The 20,034-nt window shown below is 35.4% G+C and overlaps 1 protein-coding gene across 5 annotated transcripts in view; it reads left to right on the top strand.

Annotated features, from left to right (window-relative positions):
- Window positions 1–20,034, top strand: part of LOC150107502 (focal adhesion kinase 1-like) — a 496,861-nt gene that overhangs the window by 16,881 nt on the left and 459,946 nt on the right. Inside the window, exon 1 of one of the 5 annotated variants that reach the window (XM_090391924.1) lies at window positions 8,138–8,581. The exons of the other annotated variants lie outside the window; for them this stretch is intronic. The gene's annotated coding sequence lies outside the window, so the exon portion shown is untranslated. Of the gene's footprint in view, window positions 1–8,137; window positions 8,582–20,034 lie in introns of those variants that run through there. 5 annotated transcript variants of the gene reach the window in all.

Consider the following 20,034-nt stretch of genomic DNA (forward strand, 5'->3'; position numbering starts at 1 on the left):
AACAGAAGAAACTAATGGTGCCACCTGTTCTATTTTTTTTGTTGTTGAAAGCGGCAACCTTCATTAGTGTTGTGTCAACTGTTTATGACTTTTGTTTCATTAAAAGCAGAGTTGTAGTGCCAAGAGTGACAGTGTGTTTTGACGAACGGTCGGAAAATGAGTTTCAAACAGAGAGCTGCGATTGGCTTTTGTGTTAAACTTGGTAAAAGTTTTACCGAAATGCATCAAATGCTTCAAAAAGCATACGGTGATGAATGCTTATCCCGCACTCAAGTTTACGTGTGGTTTAAGCGATTTCAAAGTGGTCATGAGATGTTTGAGGACAACGAAAAGCCAGGCCATCCAGAAACTGGACTGAAGTTAACATCCAAAAAGTGCGTGATTTCATCAAAGAAAACCTGAAATCATCTGTGAGATTGATTGAAGATGAATTGGGGATTCCAAAATCAACTGTGCACAACATTTTGACTGAGAGTTTGGGCCTTTGTAAATTGAATTTGCGATTTGTTCCTCACAAATTGACCGATGACCAAAAATGTATCGAATTGAACACTGCAAGGACCGCATTAAAACCACTTATAAGGACTCAAACTTCCTTGATACAATCGTTACTGATGACGAATGGTGTTTTGAGTATGAGCCCGAAACAAAGCACCAGAGTGGAGACCACCAGAAGAGGGAGCATCCGAAAAAAAGTCGCTTGGAGAAGTCAGAAGTAAAGACAATGCTGATTTGTTTCTATGATTTCATGGGCATTATCTGCAAAGAATTTGTTCCGCCTGGCCAAACGGTCAATGGTAAATTTTATCTCAAAGTTTCGAAGCGATTGATAGTGAGAATTCGTCGCGTACAGCATGAATATCGTGATGCACACAGATGGTCACTTTTGCACGATAAGGAACCATCTCATCGTTCGAACATTGTGAGACAATTTTTGAGCAAAAACCAAGTTTGTGTGTTGGATCATTCGCCGTATTCACCTGATTTAGCACCCTGTGATCTCTTTGTCTTCCCCTGACTTCATTTGCCGATGAAAGTTAAGCGATACAGCACCATTGAAAACGTTCAAGCGGCAGTAACTATAACCCTCAACAGTATCCTAAAAACCAATATAAAAAAACTCATTTAACGAATTAGTTGACCAATGCCAAATGCTGTATCGAAGCTGAGGGAGAGTATATTGATTGAAATAAATGATTTGAATAATTATAATTGGCCTGTGTTTTATTTTCTATCAAAAGTTCGGTTTCTTTTCTGGACAGAGGGTGTATATATTTCATCCTGTTGACATGTATCTCATACCAGATAACCTCCAATGCAGTGCTCTCTGCATCTGTCTTACTGCTGAACTCATTTTTTTGGCTTTGTTTCTTCTGCTATCTTTAGCAGATCTTGTCCTCCAATCTGATCCTCCCTCCACAGTTCTCTCTGAAAGTGCTGTACTCATAGCATTCTATCCCTATGATTGTATCATCCTCTGTCAACCAGGTCTGACTCACTAATGTCTCTATTGGCTAAACCAGCCACTGGTTTTTTTTTAGACCAGTGAACTGAATCTGAACTCAGTAGAACACCCACCTGTGGAATGAACTAGCCTGGTAGTAATGTTGAAGGAAGAACTGTCTGAAATATCTGATTTATGGTAGAGAGTATGCTTAGAAAGGTGAAAAATGGGTGATTAGATCCAAAAGATGCCCACATACTATTGCGGTATAATTTAGATTTCTTTGAAATATAGTGCTGTTCTCAATATTTATTTCAACATGTATGTTATAAAGGCATTACTTTGCTTTTATATTCATATGACTAATTAAGGGTTCATTAAGTGGTTAGTGTATCTGCTCTCCAGCCAAAAGGCTGCAGGGCATGGATATTTGTGATTGTATTTGAAAATACTAGTGATGGTGTTGGTGTAGATGATGCGGTTCGCTGTAGTAGGTGGATTAAGTGGTGGAGATTGAGAGTTGTAGAGTAGGTACCCTCCCTCGATGAGTTTTTGGACTCCTTGGAGGTGTCACGTAATAATAATAACAATAATTAAACCCTGAGAAACTTTTGTTGTCCTTGGTTATAATTTGAATCAGAAATTCATTCCAAAGGAGAATGTCAAGAACTGTTTTAGATAACACATCAGGACAGAAAATTTTTGGATTTTCTCTTTCTTCAGAAGTACTGAATAATTGAAATTCCTCTATTTTTATCTTTTTCTTTTATTTAGTAGAAATAGGAATGTTTCTGAACCCATATCATAATTTTTGCTAAGAAGGCACATAATTTGGGCAGTTGAATTAACTAAACTGTTATTGGATGTACAAAGTTATTATGAATGCTCTTCCAAGGACGTAAAGAAGGAGAGAGTGCTCATTTAGATACTCGTATCTTGTCTTCAACACATTCCACCAATTTTTTTTTTACAAGTGAATAAACATTTACTTTTAAAAATAAAATAAATCAGTATTAAATTGTATGTGTTGGTAGCCAAGAAAAAGGAAAGTAAGGACTCCAGTGACGCGTAGTTTTACAAGGTCAAGCCGGGAATTTGTAGGACATGGAAATCTCTCATTAATTAAAATCGAAGATAAATAATCCTTTGCATTTTTATTACAAATAAATGCAGACAACATTATTATGAATGAAAATGACTAGCCTTGTGTCGTTGACGTCACTAAACCGGTTAAACCACCGATGTCTTGTCGAAACAACGTGCATTTGGGCAGTGGTGGTGCACGAGGTATAGGTTCTTATTAATTTTATCCAAACTAGTTATAGTATATTTTTCAGTCTATATCTGCATATACGTCCATACTGCACGGAATCATGCAGGCCTGTAAGAATACATGCTATACCATTATGAGGAAGGCTGTATAATGAAACTGTGTCAGACGTACGTGTGTTGTTATTTGCAAGTATCTCCTGTCACTACATACGATTCAAATCCTTATGCATATGGCGAAGAGTCTGCATCAACAAGTTTTTGGTATTGGAATAATTCAGGTTATAAACATTACGATGCTGTAAGGTGAGTATTACATTTTAGATATTAATGATCCGATCAGTTACAAGGAGCATTCAATGTTCTCTTGAGTCTCTACTACAATGATTGCGGTGCGGTTTCATGTATACCGTATACGCGACCATATATATGCCTTCGTTGATATTTTCTGATTAAGTATCATCTCTGAGTATAATATTTATTTCATTATGTGCATGATTCAATATGTGTTATTCAGACAGATAAAAAATAACAGAAATATTTCACATTAATTACTTTGAAAAGGGGATGCGAAGTCTTTAACGGGAGTGATTTGGGGATTAAAATTTAATTATACCACGCAGTTGAGACTTGCATTTCTGAAGTTCCGATAACAGAGTTTGTAGCTATGTTTTGTTAATTACTGGCGAAAACTACGTAAAATGTAAAGCACTTTAGCGGTTAATCATTAGTATTATACAGTATACAATAGAGCTACGCGAAATAGTTAATCATTGAAGTACTTTATTTTCTTACGTGGTTTCGCCAGTAAGGAAACGTGGATCAACGAGGGCAGATAAAATTTAACTCGAGAATTTGTAATTATAATTTTAGCATTCAATAATTACGTGAAATCTTTATCAAAAATTGTAGATCAAAAAATGTTTGTTGTCATATTTAGATGCAAAATTTTCTCACCACCTTAGTTTTTCCTTTATTTTTGAGAAAATATTTAAGGCAATAACAGTTCATTATCTTAATCTTGCGAATGTACTGACAGGAACTAACATTTGTTCATTAGTTTACCAAGACATCGAAATGTCTTGGTAAACTAATGAATAATCGACAATTATCTAACGAATAGTCGATTTTATTGTTTGTCCTGCTTTCCACCAGACTTAGCGTGACCCGATTTTATTTATTTTTAAGTGATTTTTTGATTATCAGTTTCACAGCATTTGCGAGAAGCGAACACTTAGGATTCTTGATTTGGGTTCTCAGCGAGCGGAGGGAAAAAAAAAAAAAGCACGTGACATTTCTTTACTAAATGTTTCACTCCTATCGCAAACGTGCTCGAGAAAGAGATATTTAGAAGTACATAAGCACAATATTGTTATGCTATTGTGCCTATGTATTTCTAAAAAAGCACAATAGCGTTATACATTTTCATAACATAAATTGTTATGAAATGTCTACACTTGTGATTTTTGGGACCCTGCCATGGTCACTTTATTTTTATGGGAGGATGAACAAGAAATATTTATTAACATTTATTAATATAACACATCAGTTTTTCACAGATAACTTGTATTTTCAAGTTATCTGTGAAGGAGTAGGTCTTGTTTTAGCAATCTGCTCATGTTTTATGATATGGTGATGAATGTGTTGGATAAGGGAGAATCATATACAGTGATATTCTTCGACTTTGCAAAAGCATTTAATAGATTACCACATGATAAAATTGATGTACAAGCTGCAGAGGATATGAATAGATAGTATATTGGTTAGATGGATCAGAGATTGACTCTCTGAACAATACCAGCAAGTTGTGTATGATGGAGTCATGTCTCAGAAAAGGAAAGTGACCAGTGGCATGTCTCAGGGTTCTGTTCTTGTGCTCCTAACTTAACAAATTAATAATTTAACAAACCCCTTATTTTTCGAAATCATAGAAGGCACACCATCGGTTCACAATGCATACTATATTATTAATATTTATATTTTTATTCTGTAAACTTGTTAGGTTTCTGAAATATCTTGACCTGTAGTGTGGTCTTTAAGTGTTAGCAGATCAAGAAGATCCATATCGGAAATATCATTTGATTCATCAACTGCAATAGATATAAAATCGGCAGAATTAATATCCATAATTTGCATATTTGAAACTTTTGCAGAAATTGTTACAATCCGTTCCTTGACAGTTCTAGCCAAAAGAGGTAAATCTTTAATTTTTTTACATATCTCATCCTCATTTTTCATATCTTTAAATGGAATTTCAGAGACATTATACATGCATTTTTTTAGAAATTCACCATCGGTAAAAGATTTTCCCGCTTTTGCTATTTCAAGGGATAAAAAAAAAAAAATTGCTTCAGTAGTATTCAAAGAAGATTTTGTCCAAGTTGACAAATTTCTTTGCTGAAGCAGTGTTTTCTTTTGTAATTCTTCAATAGCTTTTTTCTATTATCACCCTCAGGATATTTTTTACTGAAGTCTAAATGTTTTCCTCGAAAATGTCGTTCGACATTACTTGATTTGTTATTTTGGAAGTCATATATGGTAAATTACACATTGTGGATTTCCATTTACTTCTATAAATGCAAATTTCTCTATCCACAGTTTATTGAATCCTCTGTTTTCTTCGATTATTTTTCTTTTTCTTGAACTCATATTAGAAGGGTTATTATCACAAATTTACCTGCAAATAAAAACACAAATTCAACATAATAACATAATATAAATTAATTTGTGCATAACATTACCTGACACTAAATTAAATACCAGTTTAGTACCACAATAAATAAGTTAACTAACAGAATATTTATTTTGACAGTTAAAATCCCTATGTTTCTAAAAACTGTGGTGTTTGACAGGACAATTGATCAGTTAGTTCAAATTAGATCAATTAATTCAAATTTTTGTCGTGACGCTAGTTACCTTAGGCATGCATAACACACGTCACATGCATAGTATGTAGCGCCATGTACAGGCCATATCAAAAAACAATCTTTAGTTGTTTGTATTAATTATGTATCTTTTAATTCAATATAAAAGAGCAGCACTTTGTTCAGCCAAGAGCCACATGTGGCTCTTGGCTGAGCCGCCGGTTCCCGACCTCTGACATAAGAGAATCTGTATGAGAAAATGTAATGAAAGGAGTATATGAAGGAATGAAGTGAGTAAATGCAGGTGAGATATAAATGTATATGTTGTGCTTTGTTGATGATATATTAGCTGAGATTGAGCAGTATTTAAAACTGATATTATTCACAATGGAAGAGATATTATGTATCAGAATTGTGTTATGAAATGTCTATACTTTTGATTTTTCAGACCCTGCCATGGTCACTTTATTTTAATGTATATGTTGTACTTTGCTGATGATATATTAGCTGAGATTGAGCAGTATTTAAAACTGAAATTATTCACAATGGAAGAGATATTACTTATATATCAGAATTCAGGTAAGAAGAGCAAACAAATAAAAATGATTCGGATACTTTGAACTATTCAAGAAGATGAAAATTAGAAATACAAAGAACAATTGCTGTGGCAAAAAGAAATATTAAAGAAAGAAGTTAATTATTACCAACAAAATAAAGACAATAAAAAAATCATAAAAATATTTGTATGGAGCATCTTCTTATATGGTTGTTGATTTGGACCATTATAGCAGAAGATCGGAAAAGTATTTAAAGTGCTTGAAATGTGGTGGTTGGAATATTATTCTTGAGTAAATTGGAGAGAAAGAGAAAAACCAAATGATGAAATCTTATGTGAAATAAGTATTGAAGATAATCATAGAAAGGAAGATGAAATTTCTAGGACATGTATGGAGATGACTAATATGTTTACAGTCCATTTGTACAACTGCTGGAAGAAGGAACCCACCATAGCAACAGGGACTCGCTTCATTTTCTAATGATGATAATGTGGGTAATAAGACAGCAGTTAGAATTAAAATAGAAAGTGCTTAATATAAAATCAGGACAGAACAAATTAAATTTATGCAGCTACTAAGAGATAATTATCAGAAGTACATAATGGCGAAGATACAGGATTCATGAGTGCTAGATCTGGTGATAGTATCAGAAGTTGTTTCTATAATAGTTTGTCTCTGATTTCAAGTGTGACTATGCAGTTTTGATCTAGTAGATTGCTAACATAAAACTTTCAGCATATAGAACTACAGAGCTGGTGATTATGACACTTCAGGTTGACTTCAGCTTTTCTCTTTATTTTGTTATAATTTTTAAGAATGCATTTTCTTTCATTTAATTGAATTACATTTTCAAATAATGTAAATGTGAGCCATCAACTTTTTACCCTGCTATCTTTTAGTATGTTTACAGTCTATTTTTATGTCTCCATATGTGTCCCAGAAATTTCATCTTCCTTTCTATGATTATCTTCAATACTTAGCATGGCTTTATCAAGGGATACTTCTGCCTTAGTAATTGATTTGCTTCTTATTATAAAGCAACATTTGAGTTGTATAAAAGAAATGGCTACATCATGATACTGTACAGAAATGTATTACATAAATGAGGGTAGATTTGAAGGTAGTGACATTGACAAAGAGTGGCTGACAGACATCAGAGGTATGTAACAGAGTAGAATCCAGGAGAATGCGGATAATAAGTGTGCTGCAGTTTATACCATCTGTTTAAAGATGAAACCACTGCTATTTAATTTATACATAAATGATATACAAAATGTTGAAGAGGAATATCTATTTTGTTTGTTAATGGTGTATAACTGGGCTACATCATTGCTACTAAAGATGATGTAGAGCAGAGCTTTCCAAACAGTGTGTCGGCTGCAGTGTGAAGGTGTGTCGCGCGAACATAAAGCGTTAAACAGAATAATCGTTGAAAATTTCCACAGCGGAATCCATTTCGCAAAGTACCGGTACGACTTTTAGTTAGCGCCGTTAATGAAGATATCTGGTCAACCTCTCGGAACCCCCCTCCCTGAGTCTATATCGACTTGCATGCAACCATCAGTTTTGGTTTTCTACAGTTCATTCAAGTATGAGTGACAGTAAATGTAAACAGAAGCTAAATTGTGCAGAGCCGCACTAAGGAGTCCCAAAAATACTTTACTTTAAATAGAATGTAATTGCAAAATGTTTTACGTTCTAGAATTTAAATTTCATTTTCAAAATTATATATACAAACTATCTTTTAATCATTTTTAACCTTTAAGAATATTTCATATCAATATATTTCGATAAATAATGGAGAATAAATGCAGCCGAATTCATCCCTGTGGTTTTATCGCGTAGTAGATAAAAGTAGATAAAAAGTCGGTTTTATTATCGTTCGACCAATAAAAATAAAGCGCACCACTTATTCATACGAATGTTATTATTGATGTTTATTCTAACTGCAACGTGAATAAACGAAGAGCTAGTGCTTTTATTTTATGTTTAGTTACTGTTAAAGCTTTACAATAAATTCGCACAGTTTTATTTATGAAATTGGTGTTTGAATTACCCGTAAAATTGATAAGTTTCGAATTTTTGCTATGATAAAATTTGTGCTGTGAGAGACGAGATAGCAATTTGGAAAAGGAAAGTGAAAGAAGGAAATTTTGAAATGTTTCCCAAAACTGCAGACTGTGAGCTAAAATGTGATATCAGCTCGCTAATTGTTGACCATTTAACAATGCTCGGAGAGAAAAATTCATCACTACTTCCCAAATATTGAAATACAAGACTATGATTGGATCAGAAATCGATTTTTTTCAACTGCATTAACTTGTCACTTATTGAAGAAGAAGAAGAATTAGCTGAAATAAAAAATGATTGAAGTCTGTTAATGATGTATGAAGAGAGTGATTTAGACAACTTTTGGATTCGTGTTTCAAAAATGCATCCAAACATAGGTAAAAAAAGCGTTAAAAATTCTTTTGTAGTTTTCCGCTACATACATGTGTGAAGTATCCTTTTCAATGATGGCAAACTTGAAGACATTGAAACGTGGACGCTTAAGAATGCTTGAAGACGAAATGCGAGTGTCTTTATCTACTATTCCACCAAATATTGAAAAACTGTGTCATCCCATGAAGCTCATATATCATTAAAATTCTATTATTATATATTTCTTTTTATTAGATATATGAAGACCCAAAGGCTTCAATTCGGCGACATATAACTTGTTTAAGTTAAGGGATATTACATCCCATATAGTTTCTTAGCCGAATAAGAAACTCAGAGTTTCATGCCGAATATAGTAGAAACTATATATAAAGTTCGGCGATTCCAAGCGTAAGCAAATACCTGGACACTTCAGCAACTGACCCTTAAGGTAGTGCAAGCTGAGGCAACTCGTGTCGAAGGTGGAGCAAGTTCCGATCACTATTCTTGATATTTACCCATAATGTGAACTTAGCTCCTAGGAGCTGTATTACTGTTCTACATTATGAGAGAAGGTCACTACCCAGACCGGTTTCAACCTTTAATTGAAGCCTTTGGCTCTTCATATATCTAATAATTTATTAGGACACCTCATGGTAATACTCATAGAAGGGTTGTAAGTTCTGTTCGCTACAAACTTGATATTAATTAGGTCTGCCTACTCACTGATGAGACTTCAATAAAGGTTGAAACCGGTCTGGGTAGTGACCTTCTCTCATAATGTAGAACAGTAATACAGCTCCTAGGAGCTAAGTTCACATTATGGGTAAATATCAAGAATAGTGATCGGAGCTTGTTCCACCTTTGACATGAGTTGCCTCAGCTTGCACTACCTTAAGGGTCAGTTGCTGCAGTGTCCAGGTATTTGCTTACGCTTGGAATCGCCGAACTTTATATATAGTTTCTACTATATTCGGCTAAGAAACTATATGGGATGTAATATTCCTATTTCTTTTTATTTCTAATAACAATGACATTAATCTTGGAAATAAATATAAATATATTATATATTTTTATTTTGTATATTTTATTATATATAAAAATACAGTACATCGAAAAAACTCAAACTCGACTGAATTACTGTGCCACGAAATTATGTTTGTCTAAAAAGTGTGTCACCAACATGAAAAGTTTGGAAAGCACTGATGTAGAGAATTCTTTTGGATTGGATAATTTTAAATCAGCTGAGAGTTTGGCAGAAAGGTTGTGAATTTAGTCTAGCAAAGTATAGTGTTATGTATTTTGGGATGAAAATATCCTGAGAACATGCTCAATTTAGACAAAAAATACTGTTGTTGGTGATAGATGATGTTGATGATAATTGTGTGTAATGGGAGAATTAAGTAGTAGGGGGAGACTGATGTGTATAACAGAGTGGAGTAGAGTGCCCTCTACAATGAGTATTTAGACTCCTTGGAGGTGTCAAGTAATAATATTACAAGCTGTGTATTATATTGATGGAACTGGAGTACAAGAAACCGATGTAGCTAGGGATTTTGGAGTTGGACAGATTGTTAAAGTTCAGAGGACATATTGCAAAAGTGGACAGAATACCTCAGAGGAATCAAATTGGATATTGAAGAACATATCAACAAGTAGAGATAGGGATATTACAGATGCATCACCAATTTTCTGGCACCCTTGGGTGCCAGACTTTCCAGATTAGCCATTTTGCCAGACCAACTGAGATTATGTAATAACAATGCATTAGTATACATCTGAAACACTGATTATATCTCTCTTGTCTCTCTAAAGCACCATAGACCTTAAATATAAATGAAATATGATTTAAATAATTAAATTAAATACACTATCATTTATACTAATGTAATTCTTTCATTTTTTTAAATCAGGATTCAGAACAATGTAATTTCAGAGCTAGTATAGTGATGAGCAACAGGTGTTTCTTCATAAAGTTCATCCACTCGGCCAGATTCTCTGACTTAAAATAGCTTGCTATACTCTTGGAAGCAGGTCCTGTAACACCTTTTTGCATATTAAAGCAACTCAAGAACTTCTTTCTCCATTCCTTTGATACATTTAATCCTGTAGACTGATTGCTGAAATTTTCATCAGAAGAATTATCAGACATTAAGACAGGCCACAACTCATGCCAGCATTTCTTTAGTGTTAATCCTTGTACCTCTCCCAATCACTAACAACGAACCAAACACTTCTTTCATGTTAAATTCTTTAATAAACGTCTTTATAGGGTTGCTAGCATTTACATCTAACAAACATTTCATGAAAAAAAAGTGGGTGATACTTAGCCTTAAAAGAGCATAATATTCTTTGGCTTTTAATAAGGAATGTATGGTTTGGTGGTAAATATGTATAAACATTTTTCTTACACAGGAGTTCAGTTCTGGTGTGAGCTGACAACTGTTCACAGTTGTCCAGAATGAGATACATTGTATCTCATTCTGTTTTTGAACCATTCTTACATAATCTCAGTGGTCATTTAGCTATTTTTATTTACACAGTATATTAGGGTAAATTTAATGCCTTTCGAGTTCCAGAGCATTTAGTTTCTATCACCAGCTGCTGGCATCTGTGCAGGCCTGCTGTGTTTGAGTACCCTAGGAGAGTGACTGTATCCCTAGATTATCTGAATCCTGTGAGCCTTTCTTCATCCTCTGTTGTTAATCTCATTTGGGGTATGCATTGCTAATATAATGCATTTCATCAGCATTATACACTTGCTTGGGACAGACAGTCTCATGAGCTATAAGTTTAGCAAATTTGTCCACGTACCCAATAGCTCCTTTTGTAGACTGTTTTTCACCACAAAGTTTATGGATAGAAATTCCATGATGCTTCTTAAACCATTGTTTACCACAGCCATACTTGCACTAATTAAGGAAGCATGCACTTAAAATAATTAAGTGCATGTGTAGCAGCCACTGCAAACCAATCAGATGGTTACAGGAATTTCAAGTCCATTGTAATTTTGTTCAGACTAAAGGATGTGCTGGACTATCCATTACTGGAAAATAGATTATGCACCTATATTATCCTTCTTTATATGATATGATTTCTGTTTGGCTACATCTGAATATTTATGCACAGATTTGGTCATCTGGCTGTCTCGGAGATAAGGAAGTGATGGAGAGGATTCAGAATTGAGTGACCAAGATGCAAGTTTGGAATGTCCTTTTGGGAATAGATTGAAGGTGTGTCCATTACAGAGTTTGTTTAATAAGTGAAAAAAAGAAGATATGATAGAAACATGAGTTGCTAAAGAGGGGTTTCAAGTGATAGATGCAGAAATTTTTTAGTACGTGACTTTTAAGGGAAGAGCAGGTTTGCATCATGAAAGTTGTGAAAAGGTGTAGTTAACAAGGTTGGAGGACTGATTTTTTGTTTGGGAGAATGGTCAGTGAGTGGAACAGGTTGTCACATGTGGTCATGAGTGCTTTGTCAGTTAATGAGTTAGATATGTATGATAGCTATTGTGTGAGTAATGGTGTTAGTGTGAGCCTTCCATGATGAGTCTGTGGACTTTATAGAGATGCCTGTATAATGATAATGAAAATAGTAGACCTGACGGTTTGAAAAATTTCCATGTTTGGTCTTTAGAGTAGAGTTTCTGGACTATGTAAAAAAACAAAACTATATACATACACTGGTTTCCAAAAGTTAAGGATGAACTATATTTTTATCTGTATATGAAAAAATTTTCATGACTACAGCCGAATGTGGACATAAATTTATTGCCAGCAATCATTTTGTGTAATATAATTTATTACTAATAAATTATATTACACAAAAAATGTGTTATAAGTTTTGTAAAAATTAAATTGTAATATGTTTCGGCTTCTTCCTAAGGCTGCAGTTACAGAATTAATGTACAGTGCTTACAGAAAACTATGCAGAGAGACATTTCAGTATGGAATATGTCCATCTCGAATTGCACCTCTCACAAAATTGTACCATGCTTAGCACCAAGTGATTCAGGAATTCTTAATGTAAATTGGTCCAAGACTCCTTCAGAGCAATGATAAGGCTTTGTTTGTTTTCTGGAGAGATTTCGAGCAGCAATGCATCGCCTTATTGCATCCCAAACACGTTCTATGGGGCTGGGATCTGGGAAGTGTGCTGGCCACTCGACTCGATTAATATCTATATAAAATATATACACGTTTACACAAGAATATTATTTAATTTGCCAAATATTTCAGTCTGAATATTACAGACCATCTTTAGTGGCTACATAGGAATAGTTTTAAAAACACAAGGTGGAATACGAACAATTGATCATTCACAAATAGAACGAGCCGTGTGATGTCATATCGCTAAGTATTAAAAGAGTAAACATTTTTTATCAGAGTCATGATTAAATTAAAGATATTAATTCAGAAATTTGTGTAATAATCTTCGTGTAATAACATTAGACTAATATAGGAAATTTAAAAATAAAAAAAAAATTAATGTGTTATCCTGATTAAACTTTCCCAAATTTTTGATACAGATATATAGTCATTACGATTCAAGTTAGGATGTTGAAGTAAGGCCTCCACACTTTCTTTAAATGAACGTTCAAATTTATAGCAACATCTGTGTAGGAGGCGAGTCTTGGACCAAAGGATGTTGTGGCTTGTTTCTATTCCGTGCTGGGCTAATCCAGATTTCTCGGGTTTGTTGTGTTGAATGGATGATTGATGCTCTTGAATTCTTTTTTCTATAGAGCGTCCAGTTTGTCTAAAGTAGGAAAGATTACGGTTACAAGGAACTTGATATACACACACACCAGGTAGAGACATAGTTGACAAACAGAACGGCCAGTTTGTCCAAAATAAGAAACCGCATTCACATGGTATTTGGTAAATGCCAGCCAAAGATAGAGATGGCAGTTTATCAAATACCATGTGAATGCAATGTTTCTTATTTTGGACAAACTGGCCGTTCTGTTGAAAAAAGGATTGAAGAACATCAATATTATATTGATTACAACAAACCTCAGAAGTCTGGTCTAGCACAACACAGTATTAACACAACCCATAATATCCAGTGGGATAAAGCTATTCTCCTTCATAGTTGCAGGTTCAAATATGAACGCCTCTTTAAAGAAAGTTGTGAAGCTATTTTACACCGACCGAATTTAAATCGAAATGATTGCCTCTCTCTCTCTCTCTCTCTCTCTCGAAGATCTGGGAGACTTTTATTTTATGTAATCATTAAAAAATCAATTATCTTAAATATTATTTATTAATTTCTTTTATTTCCTAGCTCACAACAACATTGTATTTTAATAGGTGATCCATCGAATGTTCATTACTTGTATTCCATTCCTATCTGTTTGTAACACTGAAGATGCACTATTAGTTTTAGTACGAAATATCTGTACCTTATTTATTAATTAAAGTTATTACTGTGTACTTAAGTGGTCTTTAAGAAATATGAATTAGTGGTATCCTATTTCCACCACTTTCAATCAGTATCCATCGAGACATATGCAAGATAAGTTTTGCAAAGTGTTTGAGTTCTTCCCTAGTGTCTTTTGTTTAGGTGTAGGCGATTTGTTGTTTTTTTTGTTGTTTTTATCAGTTAATTCTAAAGGGTATCCAGTGATAAAGTGATTATAGATTGTAGTAATCAGAGTTCAGTATTTTAAGAGTCTAACCCAAAGTGAGTATTATTCTTCATGCAAATGAGATAGTTTGGTAAATAATAGATCTCTACGATATATCAAGCTTAAAAATTCTCGGTCAGTATACTCCGTGATATTGAGATATCATAAAAACTGCCATAGTAGAGCAATAATCTTATCACAGTCATTATGTTACATGATATAAAATTGTTTTTGCAATAGGTTCTACATCTGCATCAGAAGCTTAGTTTTGGTCAGTGGTGGCTTGTCCATAAGGGCTGCACTGAATGCAGCTCCAGCATTGAATATACTAGTGAGTAGTACTGGCTAGTATACTTAATGCTGGAGCTGCATTCAGTGCAGCCCTTATGGACAAGCCACCACTGGTTATGGTGTGTAACAAACACCATATTTCTAAAAGTATTGTTTGTGAGAACAGGAGGCCATTCACCGATGGTGAGTTGTAAAGAATTCTATGTTTAAAAGTAATGGAGGAAATGTGTCCTGACAAATTACATTGTGTTCGGAATGCGAGTTTATCCTTATCTATCATTACAAAGCGTTTGGAAGAGATGGGAGACTGCCTTTATAATACATTGACTGAAAGAGCAAAAGACTTTCTTTGCTTCTCTTTGGCTCTTGATGAGAGCAACGACATAACAGATACAGCTCAACTGCTAATTTTTATCAGGGCTATTGATGCAAATTTTGTGATCATAGAAGAGTTGTGTGAACTACAAAGTATGAAAAACACTACAACTGCAGAAAACATTCTTGAAAGTATTCGAATCTTAGTTGGGATAAATTAAAAAGTGTGGCCTCTCCATCTCTCCCATCTCCCATGAACTTTGTATCATCAGCAAACAACTAAGATCCCCAGTTGGTCCATATGATATATTATTTACAAACAAGTTACAGCAGGTACCCAAGAACATGATTCTATGACACGCCACTGGTTATTCTCCTTTTTTTTGAGACACTGCTCCATCATACACAACTTGTTGGTATTATTCAGAGAGCCAATCTTTTATAATCTCAAGTCATTATACCAATTCTGTTTAGCTGAAACTAGAATCAAACCTCTGGTATGTTTAGGTGTCTTTCTCAACTATGTATAAAAAGTGACTTAAGTTTTCTTTCTCTTTCCATGCACCTATAACAATGTTGCCTCCAGTAACAACTGTGCTAAAATTTGTCATGTTCTCAATTTTGGTTTAAAGCTACTCATACTGCAGTGAAAAAGTGAACTACCCAATTTCATGTGCAAACTTGTTTTCCCAAGCTTTGGAAAAGATAAAAATATAATTTATTTTCTGAACAAGTGAAAATCCTTCCCTGAGTGTTAATGCTGTGTATGGGGATGAAGGTTAGATAATCAGGAAACCCAGTTCAACAGACCAAACTTTGAACTTTTTCAAGCTATTCCAGGTTGTCAGTAGCAGGGTGATCTCCCACTAGGCATTAAAATTTATCTATTACCTAAAAGCATGAGATTTGAATCCACAGCATGGCTAGAAAATGAGGGTGCTGTTTCTAAGGGTGAGTTTTCTTTCCTCTTAGTAGAACTCATCTCCTAAAATTGTACAAGTTTCATCTCCAGTGGAATAACTTTCCCTCACCCATTTTCAACTGTGTCCTTTAACAGTACAACCATAGCAAGTGACCTGAGAGGAAGCTCTCAGGTCACTTGTCTTGCAAAAAGTTTGCAAAAGGTTGATGGCATAGAATGGTAGTTTGCTGAGACCTCTGTCAGACCTGATCCAAATGCCTTAAAACAGTCAAATGAACATATGGATTTCTCCAAATCTTTCCATGGCTTGGGTCCATAAGTGAATGAATGAATAAATGCTAGATTCATCTGTGGACCAAGAGAATCCACATTGGTGGTTGCTAATTAGCTGGTGGTCTTCCAGGTGATGTAGAAGTTGGTTGTTGATGACCTTCTCCACAGTGTTTGAGAGAATGGATATGAAAACAGTTGGACAGAGTTTGTTGTCTTTTATCATTCATTCTTTGGAATAGGCTGAACATATGCCTGTTTTCATGCTGTAGGGTCGATGCCAATCCTGTAGGAAAGTTTGAAAGTTGCAATATAGGATAAGTGTTAATTCTGGAAAGCAGAAGTTCTTAGTACAGTAGATCATTTGCCATAAGGACCAGATGCCTTGTTCATGTCATAGTTACTCAGAATTTCTGTGATTTTTTTTCCTTCAGTTCCACTAATCAAGCAATAATTCCTGCCTGCTTGATTAGTGGAACTGGAGGAGGGAAGTAAAACTCAATAATGCACGCAACTCAGTTTGAGTTATGTGCATTATTGAAGTCCTCCAGGATAACGATGATCTCACTATTTGGATATTTTGGCTGCAGAAAATCAAGCTTTAGAGATAGATACTCGAAGAGGCCAGGAGTGGTTATCCAAATTCGGAAAACTACAGACACAGCAAATTAATCAAACACAGGGGTAGGGAATTTAAGGTTTTTTGTGTCAGAACCAATGTCCCATGTTTGATGTAAGATGTTGGTTCTGATGAAGACAAGTGCTGTTCTAATGGTGGAAGAAATTGTATAAAAGTATAGTTTGGGCAGTTGAGTTTGTCAGCTAAGCTTCCACTAGGCATATGTCAGTATTTAGTACGGACAATTTGTATTTTAAATGCCCTGTCCTCTGTATTGTACTTAGGTAAAATAAATGAAATGTCTATTTTCTCTTTTTTTTTCTTTTTTTTTTTTGTATAAAATGTAACAGGAAAAACAAAATGGCAGAAAAACGATTTTTGCAGTAATTTTTGTTACATAGAAATAGTGGAATCACATGAATCACCTGATCCAGTTCCTGCACAGATGTCCCTACTCCCTTTCCCTATTCCTACAGTTACAGTTGTATTATGTCATGCATGTGTTGTGCACAGTCGTATTGTGAATATTCAGATAAAATACGTTACGTTGGGCAATCGATCTAATTTTATAGGTATTTCAAGTAAATCAATGATGTCAAAAGTTACGCCAAAAGAAAAACTTCATAAAAGAAAGTGTCATTTTAATACAGAATTGCAAAATGAATTTAAATTTCTGAAGCTAGAACCAGAGAATGAAGAGAGAGTGATGCTGCATTTTGTTCTTTGTACAACAGTAAATTTTCTCTTGAATTTGGTGGCTGGCGTGACATGGTTAAAAACATTAGACACTTCTTCAAAACATCAAAAGGCTGTAAGAGCAGGCAATATTAGTAAGACCCTTGAATGCATTTTTCAAAAACAAAGCCAAAATCTGACTACTAAAACTACATTTTCTTTTCAGTTGTACATGAGCAAAGTTTTAAATCATGTGACTGCCAGTCGAAACTTATTTTAAACTTTACGACCTAAATTATTCCAGTGCCAGAACAAAAATAGAGGTCATAGCTAATATAATTGTGGCTTTTATAATGGATAAAGTACAAAATTAATTAAATAGTGCCAATTTTGATATGAAATATCAGATTAGATATGAAACTTGTATCCGTCTTCTTCTGCAGCTTGTCTCACTTAAGTAGGGTCGCTGTTTTTAGTGAGTCTCCTCCTGTCTTGGGTTGTAGCCACATCCAAGTTCTTCTTCCTCAAATCCTCCTCCACCAGCTCACTCCATCTCTTATTTGGCTGCCTGCGCTTTTTCCTCTGCTGCACATCCATATGCATGACCTTTCTTCCAACATACTTGTCCTCCCTCCTCATCACATGACCAAACCATCTCAACCTTGCCTCCTGTATCTTCGCTCCTAAGTTCGTAACTTTCATGTTCTCCTTAGATAGTCATTTCTCAGACGATCCTTTCTGTTCACACCGCACATCCACCTAAGCATTCTCATCTCTGCTAATTCCATCCTGCTGATGTTATTTTTCCTCAGGGCCACAGTTTCCATAGCTGGTTTCGCTACTGTCCTGTATATTTTGCTTTTTAGATTGATCGGCACCCTCTTATCACATAGTATTCCAGCCATCTCTCTCTCCATTTTCTCCATCCTGCTTGTATCCTGCATTCCACTTCCTTCTCAGCCTCTCCATCCTCTTTCACTGTTGAACCTAAGTATCTGAAGTCCCTTACCTTCCTGATGACATATTTCCTTACAGCTTCAGATCTGTCTCCTGGCTGCCATCCACTTTGCAACACATACTCTGTCTTACTTCTGCTCAGTTTCATACCTCTCTTCCAGTACTTTCCTCCATCTTTCCAGTTTAGCTGCCACTTCTTCTCGTGATTCTGCATTCTGCACACAGCATAATGTCATCCGCATACAATATTGTCCAAGGTGCGTCTTCTCTCACCTCCTCTGTTACCACCTCTATCACAATATTAAACAGGAACAGACAATGCTGACCCTTGATGCAAGCCAACTGTTACTTGAAAACTTTCTGTCTCTCCCAGGCAGGTTCGAACTCGTCTTCACATTTCTGTACATCTCCTGCGCCCACCTGACATATTTCTCCAGTACCTTCTCCCCCAGACACCTCCAGACTTCTTGCCTTGGCACTGTATTGTACGCTTTCTCCAGATCAATAAACATCAGGTGTAGCTCCCGTTGTTTCTCTCGAAACTTTTCCATCATCTGCCATAACCCAAAGATTGCTATCTTTTGTCATTGATCTACCAGGCATGAAGCCAAATTGTTCCTTTGCTATCTTCACCTCCTTCCTCAATCTTCCATCAAGAACCCTTTCTAGGATTTTAATTGTGTGAGACATCAACTTTATTCCTCTGTAATTCTTAGTCTTGTGCACTCTCCTTTACCCTTGAAGATGAGTACAAGAGTACTTTCCCTCCACTCCTTGGGTATATTTTCCTGTTGGCAAACTTTTATGAAAAGGTTCCACAGCAGGTCAATTCTCTCTCCCTGCAGTGTCTTCCATGCCTCCACTAGGATCATGTCAGGTCCCATCGATTTTCCATTTTTCACCCTCTTCATGGCCTCCTTCACTTCCACTCTACTGATGTTCTGCACCATCCCCTCAGAAGGCTGCCCATCTTCTCTGCAAGTCCTCGCATTTTCCTCATTCAAAAGTCCTTCAAAGTATATTCTCCATCTGTTTCTTATATCCACATCCTTCCTTAATACTCTTCCTCCAGAGTCTTTGATCTGCGTCACATGTAAGATGTCCTTTGATGCGTTATTTCTACATTTTGCCAATCAATAAATTTTTCTCTGTCCTTCCTTGTTTCTAATTGATCATAAAGATCTTGATGTGCCATGGCCTTCACCTGCATAACAACTGTCTTGGCTTCTCGCTTTTTCTCTCTGTCCTCTTCCACTCTTGACTCGTCCCACTTTTCTTTCCCTTCCTCTTAGCTGTCACTGCTTCTTGTACATTATTATTCCCCCACCAACCCTCGTTCTGCTCTCTAATCTTTCCAGATGTTTCACCAAGCACCTCAATTGCACAGCTCAGAATTGCTTTTGAATTATGTCTCCACCAATCTTGTACACTTTCTAGTCCATCCGAAATCCTTTCTAACACCCTCTCCTTTAAAACGTTCCTCACACTCTCTTCTTTTAAGCGAAACCACTTAATTGTCTTCATCCCATGGCTTCCAGAGATTCTTATCTTTGACCTTATTTTAAAGTCTGCACACAGCAGCCGGTGTTGCTGCACCATTTGATCTGTTGGGATTACCTCACAATTTGTTACTCCTTAAAGATGTTTTCTTCTAGTCAAAATGTAGTCAATTTGTGAACTGTTGTTACCACTTCTAAATGTTATCAAATGTTCTTCCCTCTTGTAGAAAAATGAGTTCACAATTGCCAGATGAAACGCTACCACGAAGTCCTCAATCCTCTTTTCTTCCTGGTTCATCATT

Source organism: Typopeltis vanoorti, chromosome 4, assembly GCF_054136105.1.
Source record: "Typopeltis vanoorti isolate ZY-2024b chromosome 4, IOZ_Tvanoo_1.0, whole genome shotgun sequence".
Classification (NCBI taxonomy): Eukaryota; Metazoa; Arthropoda; class Arachnida; order Uropygi; family Thelyphonidae; genus Typopeltis; species Typopeltis vanoorti.